Source organism: Cynocephalus volans, chromosome X (assembly GCF_027409185.1).
Source record: "Cynocephalus volans isolate mCynVol1 chromosome X, mCynVol1.pri, whole genome shotgun sequence".
NCBI lineage: Eukaryota > Metazoa > Chordata > Mammalia > Dermoptera > Cynocephalidae > Cynocephalus > Cynocephalus volans.
In genome coordinates this window covers 142,676,081-142,689,674 of record NC_084478.1, presented here as the reverse complement: position 1 = coordinate 142,689,674, position 13,594 = coordinate 142,676,081, and the positions used below count along the sequence as shown (strand labels likewise).

The 13,594-nt window shown below is 52.3% G+C and overlaps 1 protein-coding gene across 1 annotated transcript in view; it reads right to left on the bottom strand.

Annotated features, from left to right (window-relative positions):
- The window catches only part of BCORL1 (BCL6 corepressor like 1), a 61,349-nt gene extending 49,481 nt beyond the window's left edge, over window positions 1-11,868 (bottom strand). Inside the window, exon 1 of the mRNA XM_063084087.1 lies at window positions 11,815-11,868. The gene's annotated coding sequence lies outside the window, so the exon portion shown is untranslated. The remainder of the gene's footprint in view (window positions 1-11,814) is intronic.
- Window positions 11,869-13,594: the final 1,726 nt, after the last annotated feature.

Below are 13,594 nucleotides of genomic sequence, written 5' to 3'. Positions count from 1 at the left end.
GTCACCTTTGGAGGCTGGACATTCATCTCAACTGAATTTGCAAACTCCCTGGAGTACCTCTGTGAGGATTACCATCCAAACACATGCCACACTCTTTCCAATCTCCTCACTAGTGCCGATTCTCATTCTTTCAGGGGCAATTTGATGTTTAAGAACTTCCAAAATCCATTCAGAACCATCTAATCAAACAGCACCTTGAAAAGTGATATACTCTAGTACCCATGGCCTAAACTGTGGTGGGAAAACTTGGAGAGCACTTCCAGTCCCCACTTCTCAGCCACTTCAGACTCTCGCTATGTCCATTTACCATGTCATCTGCAAAACGAGAATAAACTAGTCCCTACCTAAAATTGAAAATAACATGAAAGCACTTGAAAAGACCAAAGGTAATCTGGTCCAGCAATGATGTAGGCAAAAGCAAAAGTTTTCAACTTTCACTTACATTTTCATACCACCCGATTGTTTTAGCTTTTCTACCACTGCCGTGATAATTTTTTCCTATTATTCAAATAGTAGTCAACTTCCATTTCCTGCTGTAAGGAAATTATTTTACTTCATTTAAGGAAAATTCATCACAGCTTTATACTAGACCTAGGATCTAGCTACAAGATTTTGTACAACTTCTAGATGTCACAGAGATCTAGAAAACTTAAGCAAACATCATAAAATTAATCAGTCCTTTCCAAAATGCTAAGCCACCTTAAAATTTCACCCTCATGGGCCGGCCCCATGGCTCACTTGGGAGAGTGCAGCGCTGGTAGCACCGAGGCCGCGGGTTCGGATCCTATATAGGGATGGCCGGTGCACTCACTGGCTGAGCGTGGTGCAGACAACACCGTGCCGAGGGTCGCGATCCCCTTACCGGTCAAAAAAAATAAAAATAAAAATTCACCCTCAGTAACTAGGGCCATTTTTTGAGTACTTCTAATTTCTGCTAGACCAAAATTAAGAGTTGGCTTTCCTCAGTCTTGGTCTTCAGCATGACCATGTGAATATTTAGTGTATCTTTCACACTCCAAAGTTGAACCATTGTAATATGAGACTTGAATCCCTTTTGTGATCTGTGTTCTACCTGCCATGGACTGTGACAGTGGCCCTTTGGTGTCCCCATTTCAGTATACCACATTCATTATATGCAATTTTTTATCTAAAGAGGATTCCTCCTCACTCAACTTTTGCTTTTTTTTTTTAAGTTTGGAGAGACCATTATCAGGTTATTTTTCTCTATTATCTCACTCCAGACCAGACCCAGCTGTGGGTTCAACTAATTTTATATATATTACTCATTCAAATGTATATCTATATCTATATACCTTTCATTAAACAGTATTAGCTCAAAGAATTTCAAACTCTTGGTATTGACTCAATCAGTCCATAGGTTCCTCAAGGCTAGAAAGAATATTTTCACCTTTTAATAGCTTCCTCCCAATAGTGTCTAGCATGATACAAAGCACGCGATATGCACCTAATAAATACTTGAAAAAATGAAATCCTCTCTATGTTATATGGAGACCAAGAATCCCATGTAAAAAGCAATGGGTCTATGGATTCCTTTAACTTCCGTTGCTCTCACATAAACATTCTCTCCTTTCTTTTCTTTACTTCCACCATAAAGACAATCACAGAAATAAAATAAAATCGGGCCAGGCAAAAGAACAAAATCAACTTTCTATTATCTGAGTGTAGTTTAGCTATAGCTAATTTTTAAACCCAGCCAATGTATAGACTGCCTTCAGCCACTGTCAGTAGATGTGTGCTCAGGGAACAACTCATTTTAATATTTGCCTAAACAAGGCCGGCCCGTGGCTCACTCGGTAGAGTGCGGTGCTGATAACACCAAGGCCACAGGTTCGGATCCTATATAGGGATGGCCGGTTTGCTCACTGGCTGAGCGTGGTGCTGACAACACCAAGCCAAGGGTTGAGATCCCCTTACCGGTCATCTTTAAAAAAAAAAAAAAAAAAATTTGCCTAAACAGAATATAAATAGGAAGGTAAATCTGCTGGGAAGGGAGGCAGGTAGAGAATCATTATGCATTTCAAAAGTCAACGGAGGGCCGGCCCGTGGCTCACTTGGGAGAGTGTGGTGCTGATAACACCAAGGCTACAGGTTCGGATCCCATATAGGGATGGCCGGTTAGCTCACTGGGTAAGCATGGTGCTGACAACACCAAGTCAAGGGTTAAGATCCCCTTACCAGTCATCTTTTTTTAAAAAATAAAATTTTTTTAAAAAGCCAACAGAAATTATTATTTTGTTAACCAATCTACTGTTTTAGATTGGCCTGTCATCACTCTCTCCTTATACTGGCATCAAAGTTCACTGTAAGCTGAAGAGAGATCTATTTCACAGGCCATCATTTCTCTCCACTCAGAAGTTTGGTTTGGGGAAACCAGAGCTATTTGAGGTATTATTCTCTCCCATTCAATAGTTGATGAACATCCTTGTCATGGAGCCATAGCAGACCGGGCTCTATCTACCAGCTTTTGTAGAATTTCTGGATGCCAGAGACAGCTGGAAAGCCCAACCAGTCATAATAAAACACAGAAGCCCTTTTCAGAAAGCAATGGTTTTTAAAAATGTCACCCATGGCCCAAAATGTCCCCTAAAGTTTCAATTAGATATACACTCTTCAGTTCCTGCCCTGAAATACTAAGCAGTGTTACAGCACAGCTGTTTAAAGAAGCCGCCACTTCCACCTCAAAGGTAGATGCAGTGATGAGTCAAGCCATTTCTTCCTACCATGCTGTAAATGCTGAATGTGAACCAATACAACAGAAATATGGAGAAAGGCAGACAGAGAATCAAGATAATAGGAATTGTTCAGGAGCTATTGATAGCTTTCATTCTGCCACCATGTTTACTATAGTGTAATATAAAAGGTAACGCCATAGGACACAATTGAGAAAAATTAGATTATAATATAATAATGATCCCATTTATTGGGCACCTACTATGGGCCTGCTGCTACACATCTATCATCTCGTGTAATCCCCACAGCCCTGTGAGATCAGTATTTTCATTTCCTCTGTATAGATGAGAAAACTGAGGCTCAAGAAAGTTAAGTGACTTGCTTCCTGCCACAAAGCTAGGAAGTAGAAAAGCAAGTACTCTAACTTAAGGCTGTATGTCTCCAAGGCCCCCAGGTAATTCTGATGCACACTGAAGTTTGAGGACAACTGCAATATACTAACCTGGGCATGGCTCAACCGAGTGAAACTGAATAAAGCCTTGTCACAAGACTCAGGTATGGAGGGCATCCGCTCACCCTGGGATTCATGGTAATGTATGGTGCACGACACCAGCAATATAACAAACCTCAATGGTACCCTTAAATGGCACTAACACTATGATTTCTAGGCATACCTTAGTAATGAGGTAACCAAAGTTTGTTTCTTAGCAGACAATCCATAAAGAAGCCCCAAGCACAAAGTTCTGTCTGCTCCTTAGTACTCTTGATTCTTCACAGACCCTTAGCTTAAGGTCTTCTTAAAATCCAATGAATATAGGACTGGCTGGTTAGCTCAGTTGGTTAGACAGCAGTCTTACAACACCAAGGTCAAGGGTTCAGTTCCCTGTACTGGCCAGCCATCCAAAAATATATCCAGTGAAGATGCATCCCACCTCATTACCCTGACAGGTAAATCTGAAAATTACACTTTACAAATAATACAACATCTCTCTTCAAATCATCACAGTTCATTGACTAGGGAAAATATGACCTTGACATGCAGCCTGCAGTTACTTTTTAAAAAATGAACCATTTTCTGGTGTTGTATAGAGAAAGGTGGCTTCCGATTAAAAAAAAAAAAAAAAAAAAAAAAGAGGGAACTAGAACAGCATATTTGAATTATGGGGATAGAAACACAGAGTTAATGCAACTTTGGTTCACCAAAGGAAGTTTTCATCATAAAACATTGTTTTAAGTTATTAATAGTAGGAAAGGGTATGATTTAGAAAACGAACAGTTTCGACATGAATTTAAGGATGACCACTCTAAAATTGGCATTAATAAAACCTAGTTCATATGCAAGATTATATATAATTCCGTACTAGCATCCTAGTGGCTGAAAAGTTGATTACTTATTACCTCCCTTTTTGGTCATCCCAACAGTAAACATACTGGCAAGTATGGAGTCACACCTAATTCGAACTCCGGTGTCAAGAACTTTCCTTTCTTTTTGAAAACTCGAAGGTCTAGGGTCTTCTCTCCCCCTTATGTAATCACCAGTGGCTTCTCTCCTTTCCTGTCTATTTGATCTCAACAATTTCCACTTTCTCCAGCACTCTCTCCATTCACTCTAGTGTTCACTTTCCCACCCAAACTCAACCTTGAATTTCTTCTCTCTGAATCTCAAATACTGGTTGGCCTAGAAAACAGCTCTCTACTCCCTATGGCCATTCTATTCCATCCCAACTTAGCTCAGTCTAGAATGAATGACTATTCCATATGTCTAGTCCAACCCCTGATTAGAGCCTCTCCTCCATACCCCTACTCCACCCTCCAGTTCTGGCCCAAGGCTCTCCTGCCACTGTTCTTTATCCTGTTTCACTCTGGAATTTCCATCCCTCACCTCCTTATATCTTGGATCCCTCCCACTTTCAGACTGGAAAAACTGGTGTATTCCCACTTTCTCCTTCTTTCAAGGCCATTCTATTTAGGAGAGTGACTCCCTTCCCCCATTCAGTATCCTTACTCTAGTCTATATTTTCTAATTAATACTTAGACTTTTAAGTCCTGGATCCCACCTAACCTCTGCTTCCTGGGCCCTCCCAGAGCAGCAGCCAAAGGCAAGTTTTTTTTGTTTTTTGGTTTTTTTAAAAGATGACCGGTAAGGGGATCTCAACCCTTGGCTTGGTGTTGTCAGCACCATGCTCAGCCAGTGAGCAAACCAGCCATCCCTATATAGGATCCGAACCCGTGGCCTTGGTGTTATCAGCACCGCACTCTACCGAGTGAGCCACGGGCCGGCCCTCAAAGGCAAGTTTTTATGGTCCCCAACACTAGCTCTGAATGACATCTGAGTACATATCTTCCTCCTTTGCCTCTTTACTCCTCTTTTTCTCTCACATTCTGCATTTTTTTTTTTTTTTTTTTTAAAGATGACCGGTAACGGGATCTCAACCCTTGGCTTGGTGTTGTCAGCACCATGCTCAGCCAGTGAGCAAACCAGCCATCCCTATATAGGATCCGAACCCGTGGCCTTGGTGTTATCAGCACCGCACTCTACCGAGTGAGCCACGGGCCGGCCTTTTTTTTTTTTTTTTTTTTGTTTTTGTTTTAAAGATGACTGGTAAGGGGATCTCAACCCTGACTTGGTGTTGTCAGCACCACGCTCAGCCAGCGAGCCAATCGGCCATCCCTATATGGGATCCGAACCCGGGGCCTTGGTGTTCTCAACACCGCACCCTCCCGAGTGAGCCACAGGCCGGCCCCCACATTCTGCATTTTTAACCTGTGTACTGTCTCTAAGTTCTCTACTTCCTTGTGGGTAAATATATCTACATTCCTCCTTAAATGCCAGTTTCTCCCCAAACCTAATTTTACCCACAATCTTCCTTCTCTCTTGCCCCAACCTTGGTGATTCTGGCATGAAAGGGTATAGAGCCTTAAGAGTTCTTCAAACTTTAGTTTGGAAAACATTACTGTGGAGATTTCAATGTTCTACTTTTTCCTTAGTTAGTCCTAACTTGGGACCAGTGATAATCACCTTTCTTCCCCATTCACTGCCCAACCAACCCTCTTCATGACTTCTCCTTTTGCCTTCCTTCTTTGTAGTGTTCAAATCCTTTTCTACCATAATTCTGTTTCTCTCAAAGCAGCCCCTCCATAAAACTGTAATCCAGACTAATCATGTGAGATCCTCCACCACCTGTACTAAACACTTTTTTCCTATTTAACAAACTGCATCATGAATAAAGCAGAGACCTCTGGAGGAATCCTCTTTGCTTCCCAAGAAAGTCTACACCACTGAGAAAGAAAGGGATCCTCCCTCTCTCCCTACCCTTCCCCGGCAAATCAAAATAGTCAGATCCACATGAGTGCCCTTGGTGCAGCCACCATTTCTTCGGGAATTACCTTCTACTCTGCCTAATCCAGACTCCAACAGCAGAGCTTGCCAGGGCCTTCTGTGCCTATCCCAATGATTTGCCGTCCCTTCCTTATTGGCCTATTCTAAAGAAGGAGTCCTCCTTAACCCAGACGCCAGTGTCCCCTCCCCTTCCTCCATCAATGACTTACTGAGTCCTGGTCTTCTCAGAGCCACAACAGAAAGAAACCTACCTATCCTTGCAGCAAAGCTGGTAACAGGGTCACCCCTCTTAACGTCAATTTTGGTGAGGCTCTGTGCCCCAAAGCCTGTGCCTCTCTTCTCCCACCCCAAAGGCAGTTGCCTCAGTTGCCCTATCAAAAGATACCTGCCTGTCAATATCTCCATGACTTAGTCATGATGGCCATATTCCTCCTAAACTCTACTATCGACCTTCAGATTCTCCTGACTCACCAAGCCCCCTGCTTCTCCCAGCTCCCCTAGTCTTTCCTACTAACTTTGCTTCTCCATCAAAATTTTACAGGTTCCTACCCAACTTTATGTTTCTATTTGGAGCCCCTGGGTGATTCTTAGAATTGGATTTAATCCCCAGTGGGATCCCCCAAACTTCTTTCCTACATACTGTCATCTTTAGCACCACAAGGTGACATAATCATCCAATCTGAGTTCCCTAAACTCTGCCTCAAATATCTTCCATTGTGCCACCTACCATCTCCCCCATAATAAAGCTCTCTCAATCCCAACATTCAAGGACAGGACAGATAAACAGAGAACTAGATGACCTTTAAATTCACTTCCAAGGGCTAGCCAGTTAGCTCAGTTGGTTAGATTGTGATGGCATAACACCAAGGTCAAGGGTTTGGATCCCCAAATGGCCAACCACCAAAATAAATAAATAAATAAATAAAGTCCCTTCCGATTTTGGAACTTTATTATCAACCTAATCCACTCTCTACCCCAAATGCATCCTCCATTTATTTCCCCATAAAACATTTCATCAGCATGATTTTGAGAAGTACCTTTCTAAGCTGAAAGACCCATGGGGCTAACCAGTGTAATGCTAACCCACAACCGCACCCCTAGAAGTCTAACCGAAGGTTTTTGCAACTGTATTCCACCTCTGTGCCACGAAGACTACCTCCAAACTGCCTTGAGAGTATTCAGCGGTGGCACGAAGTTACCGGGCCCCTTCTCACACTTGTGTAAAGAGCCTCTAAACCCTGGGCTAGACGCCTGCTCACCAAGGGACTCCTGTCCTTACCGTCTACGCTAGGAGACACCAAGAATGAGTATCACCACATCTACAGTTTCGATATGCCAACACTAAAAATTTCAAAACAATAAAACAAGAACATAGCGCTTACATGGGGGAGGGGGAAGGTGCAAGCGGAATAGAAGGGCACCCCCACCGGCCTGTGCAGTTGGCCTCTCGAGTTGGCAGTGTGCTTCCCTCCCGCCTTTCCCTTCGATCACATCTTTCTCTACAACATCTTTCACTTGCACCTCCATAACGCGAAATCCCCAGCGGAGGTGCGGCCGGCTCCTCCCAGCCTTGCCCCGGACGTCCCTCTGGCCCAGCTTTCCTCTCGGCGGGACCCCAGCGAGGAGAGCCCTCTCCACCATCCAGTTCGCTTCTCTATCCCTTCCCGGGCCTCTGGGCGCCCCTGCAAGGCTCTGTCCCGAAGCTGAACCTCGAGGAGCCAAGCTCACGAGGCCCGTCGCGGGACTCACCCTCCCTTCCTTCTCCCGGTACCTCGTCCTCCATGCACCCGGCCCCCGGGGCTCCTCGTCGTCGTCGTCGTCCTGGCTTGTACCGCCCCCCGTCGGGGGCTCCACCCCCCCGCCTGCCCCCGCCCCCAGGACGGCCCCCTCCCCACCGCGCGCCGCCTGCGCCCTCTGCCCCGGCACGGGACTCTCTTTGGCCTCCGTTCCCCGCCCAGAAGCGGCGGCAGCGGCGGCGGCAACGGCTGCGGCGGCCCCAGCAGGAGCAGCAGCAGCGGCGGCGGCGGCAGCAGCAGCGCCGCCCCGGCCCCGCCCCGCCGCCCGCCGGAGCCCAACGCCCCGCCCGCCCGCCCCGCCGCCGGACTGCTCCCCCCGGAGCCCACCACTAAGCCCCCCCCACTACCCGGCCGCGATCCACTCGAATCCAGCTCCGCTGGGCCTGCTGTCCGTTCCTCACGCCCCTTAGGACTCGGGGTGGGGGAGCCCTGGGGTTCGCGGCCATCCCTCTCCCTCCTTCTCCAAGGGCCGGGGGGATTGCCCCTGATCCCGAAACCCGGCCCCATAACCGGAGCCTCCCTCCCTCCAGCCTTCGGCTTCGCTCTCAGACCCCTTGCCTCCAGGCCTGGCGCGAAGCGGGTGGAGGGCTTGCACGCCGGATCACCCCCTGGCTTGCTGGAGCTAGTATGAATTACCCCCATCTCATCCTCCTCCAATTTAAGCCCCCTCCCCGCCTCGCCCGGCCCGGCGGCCCCCGCCCCTGAGCGAGGGCAGCGGAGCCAGGGCGCTCCGAAGTCATCCCCCGCCTTTTTTCCAGGGACTCGGATAATTGCCCCTGCCCCCATCATAGCACTCCCACTCCCGAACCCAGGCCCCGCCGCCACCTAGGGGTACCCCTTACCCTATGGTTCCCGCACCCCAGCACCGGGGAGAAAGCAGCCCTAAAGAGCACCCGTCGCACCTCCCCTCTGAGGTTGGAGGGTATTTTCTCCTGGTCTCTTCGAGACTTCATCACGGACACCCCCCCCCCAAAATAAGCCTTTTTTCGCCCTGCCCTGCTGGCCAGCCTCCCTTCGGATCGTCGGATCCTTGGATCGGGGGTTGGGGCCAATAGTTAACAAGACCGTGTCCACCTCCCTTTCCGAGGAGTGGGGTAATTCTTATGGTTTCCCCCCAGGATCAACCGACCCCTGTTTCCATGGAGACCCCCGCCCAGCCGGGAAGAAGACTCTCGGATCCTGGCGAACAAGTCTCACCTGGCTAAGAGAGAAGGGGGTGGTCGAGGAGGGGGTAGGGTAGAGCAGGGATGGGGTACGACGGTGGGAAGTGGAGGGGAGCTGTCCCGAAGGGAGGGGCGAGGACGGAGCGAGCTCCAGGGAGCGATACGTCCGGGGACGCGAAGAGGACGGTGCCCCCGGGGGGCAAGCAGAGCGGCCGCGGGGCGAAGAAGGGACAGGGTTGGGGAAAGGCTTAAGATAGAAAGAAGCGGGTGGGGGGATACGAAAAAGCCGGGGAGTCCAAAGGGGTGGAGGGGTTGGGGGAGAGAAAAAAAAGACGCACCTGTTCCCGGGTCGGCTCCGCGGGGAGGCTCAGGCCGCCACCCGGGCTCCCTCTTACCCCTCTGAACCGCCACCCGCCTAATACTGCCCCGATCTGATGCCCCCCTCCGCCCCTTATCGCCACCGACCTCCTTCTCCTCTCTCTCGGCGGCGGCGGCGGTCGGACTCTAGGAACTGAGAGGAAGAAGGGAGGGCTCAGCAAAGCGGAGGAGAGACAGAGCCACACACTGGCAGCAGCCGCGGCGAGCGAAAGAGTGAGGGGGAGAGCGGTGTGTGTGTGTCTGTGTGTGCGAGCGAAGCCTGGTGGAGTGGGTGCCGGTCGCAGAGCTCGACGGGAAGTGGAGTCCGGTCGGGTTCGCGGGCGGCGCCAGCCCCCGCTCCAACGGACTACAACTCCCAGAATACCGCCTACGTGTGTGGGGGGGAATGGGGAGGAGGAGGCGAAAGGAGGGAGCGAGCAAGAGAGGGAGGGACGAAAGCAGGGAGCAAACGGCGGCGAAGGGGGCAGAGCCAAGCAGCCCCGGTGACACTGGGAGGGGAGGGGAGGAGGGGATCGCTGCGAGGACCGAGCGGATTCCGGAGAGGGAAGCAGCGGTGGCTGCAGCAAGCCAAGCAAAAAGCTAGACTCCCGGGAGAGGCGGAGGCGCTCAATCCGCTGGGCTGCATGAGCCCCACGCCCCCCCCCCACCTCGACGCCCCTCGAAAGGGGAGGTTGAGGAAGGGAGAAGATCAGTGCGCCGCTGCCAGGGGCTTCTCTCTCTTTCTTCCAACGCTCTCCACCTTATGCCCCGATCTGACTTTCTCAGGCCACTGGTGCCCGATGTAGTGTGCAAATCCGGAGACCCCAGATCTCCCCGGCCAGGCAGCACGGAGCAGACGCATTCAATCCCCTTCTCCCAGGAGCCTGAGAGAGGCTCCCCTTGCAGGCAGGGCGTGACTGCCCCCTTCTTCCCGCCCCCCCCCCGTCGCCGCCACCCCCCATCTCCCTCCCCGGAACCCCTCCCCTGAAGCCGGGACTTGCCTGTCTCTCCCCGCCAAGAAATGGAGTCCCTCTGGGGGCGACTACCCAGCCCCCTCTCTTATAATGGGCCCCTACCCACCAGTATCCCCTTCTTAGCGTTGCCCCCCTCACCGAGTAATAGTGGGGGCGAACCGAGTTGGACTGGTGGCTACTCTCCCTCCGAGACTAGCCGTCCTTGGCACGCCGACCCTGTGTAGAGATAGGGAAGCACATTAATACCCCCGCTCCCCACTCCGCCAGGTTCGAATCCCCATGTAAGTGGCTCACAGGAAAGAGGTGTTGGTAGTGGAAGTGAGCTGGGGGTGAATCTCAGTCTTCCAACCTCATCCCAGCCGTGGAAATCCAGGGATTCGTCCCTCTCCTTAAAAGCCATCAAATCGTTTGGGGGTTGGGTAAATTATCTAAACCCCAATGTCCACGCGACTCAAAGCGACCCTACCTAATAGGAATAAGATACGAACTAGGCTGCCGCCGGAGGGAAAGTATTCCCCCCCCCATCGCTGTCCACCCCCTCCCAAACACATACCCCTAGGAGAGTCAGATGGCCGAGGAAGGGGGGAGGCGGTGGGAGTGCTGGAGAGTGAAAGGATTGTGGAGGGAAGGGTCCGCGGCCCCCAGAGAGCAGAATCCAGATGCTAGGAGTTGGGTGGGGGGTGCGGAATAATTGCAGACGGTGTCTTTCCTCGCTTTTCCCGGAATCGCCGCCGAACACCGTCTAACACTCGGAGTTGCTTACCAGTCAGTCCCCTAGCCCCATTTGTGCGCGTGAGGCGGCTGGAGCCCGGGAAGCCCGGGCACAAACTCCGCGGAAGCTGGCCTTCTCCGCCGCCGCCGCGCTGCCGCGGGCCTCCCTCCCTCCGCTCGCGGCCCCGCCGATCTACCTTCGCCCCCGGCCGAGGCCAGACCCCGCTCACAACTCCACGCCCCTACTCCACCCCCGGCTCCCCCTCCCGTCGCCCTCTCCCCGCGGGTCGGGCCCAGCCCCTAGCGCCGCCCCGCCCTACAGCTCGGTCCAGAGCCCAGCAAGTGCCCCGAACTCGCCCCCCGCCCCCACGCCCAGGCCAGTCCAGCCAGGCCCGGTTTCCCCCTCCTGCCGCGCCCCGCCCCCGAATCCACGTCCTACTTCGCCACCCAACTCGGCCCGGTCCGGGTTCGGCCCGCGCCCACCCCACCGGAGTCCCCAGTTCGGTCCGGTGTACGGCCACACACCCCGCCCTTGCCTGGGTGCCGGCCTGGCCCACTGCCTGCGTCCGCCGAGCCGGCCCATGCGCGCGGTCCGGGTCCGGGTCCGGGTGCCGGCCTCGGTCCCGGCGGCGTTGCCGCGTCTCGCCACGAGGGCTCGATCCACGCAAGATCAGAACCCGAGCGGGGTGGGGGCCGTGGAAAGCAAGTTTCTTTATCCTCCCTCCGCCCCCGCCGCAGAGCCGCGCTGTTCCCCCCCGCACCCCTCACGGCGCCCCCTTCACCTGGGCAGAGCCCCCGTGGCCGCTGTCGCAACTTTGCTCTTCTCCACGCCGCCGGGGAAGCGGGCGAAGCGGGAGGAGGAGGGAGGTGGCGGGGGGGTGCTGGGATCAGGCCGCTGGGCTCCGGGAGGACACGTGGGGGAGGAGGGGAGGAACGAGGAGGAAGGGGGGACGGGCCTGCAGTTCTCGGGGCTCCCCTTGCCAGTCCCGTGGAAGCCGGAACCTCACCGGGCAGCCGCAGACCCCGCACTGGCCACGGGGGAAGAACGGAGCCACCTTCCCCGGCCAGCCCCCGGCTCCAGGAAGGGGAGGGGAGCAACGCCGTTCAGGGTCGGAGAGCGAGCGTTTTCGCTCTTGCTTTATGTGTGACTCTCCCGGTTTAGCTTCAGTGTGTTGGGGGGGCTGAGGGTCTTGCATGCGGGGGAGGGGGACGCCCCCGCCGGCTGCCCCGCCCCTCCCCGGCCTCCCACTTTCCCACTCTGGGCGACCTCGATGCGTGGTTCTAGCTCTCGGGCACGCAGCCCCGGCCCCGGTGCCGAAGTGGGACAGGTGCTGGGGAAGGGAAAATGCCGAGGCTCGCCGCCTCGCCTCGCTTCTCCGGGGCGGCCCACCCTTCGTGCAACCTTCCGGGCTGCAAAGCCCCTGGGCCACCCTCAATAGGCAGCCCCCACATGGATGTGGAGGAATCTTGGCGGGGAGGGCAGGGTGGAGAGCGAGAGACCCGAGGGAGGAAGGGGGAGGAAGGGGGTCGAAAGGTCTGTTAAGGGGGAAGCCTGCAGGACTCGGAGCCAGCCGAAAACCCAGATCGAAGAGGACTCGGTTTCTGCCCGCTTTCCCTGGGTTCCTCAGTCACCAATCCGAGCCCCTTGACCCTTACCCTTTACCCTAACGACTCCCCGCCTGGCCAAAGGAATAAATCCTCGTGTGTGTTTACATCCCAGGCCATCCCCGGGACTGAAGTGCTGAGAAGCTTGCGGTCCACATTGGAACTCTGATGACTTTACATTAACTCCGAGGAGAGCAGCTTGCGATGGAGCTGAAGCTGCCGGCCGACTTGCTTTCAGTCTTAGGGTGTATCTTACCAGCTCCAGCCCTGAGCCCTGTGACGGGGACTTCAAAGGCATCGCCTCAGCCTAGAAGGTATTAGGGGAGGTGCCCAGCAGTTCCTGGAGGATTCAGTGCTTTGTAAACGGAATGTGAAATGAATAGCATGAATATGAAAAAAAAAAAAAAAATCTTATGTGCAGGTATATTGATATTATTTATTATATATTTATCTATACTAAGGAAGCCAGAGAGTCATTTGGACTAGAAGGAAGCCCTACCAGATTAATGTCTTCCTCCTCCTCCTGGCCTCCCTCTGGCTTCTTCTAGGCCGAGAGGTTCCATCTCTAAGCTATGGGGTGTCTTCTCTCCATTGGAAGGACTTTAGAATGGCAGTTGAGACTTGCTTGGTATGTCTCCCTCACCTGGTTTGAGGGATGTGTGTGAGTATTGGAGAAAGTTTTCTAAGGCTGCGGTGCTTTGCTATTGCCTGGGGCCTGGTTTTTTACCAACCCTTTTGCTTGTCCCCACCAACCTCAAAATCTATTGCCAGCAACATCGACGTAGCACTGGCCATTTATTTTGCTTTGGGAACTTCTTCTCTAGCTGTTTTACTTGGCTACTCCTACCTTCCCAGGCACCCCCCACATACACACACACCCCTTAAAAAGTTTTTGGCCTAAGTTGCACCAAGAGAAAGTGAAGGTTTGGAAATGACTTGTTTAAAGCTAATCAACAT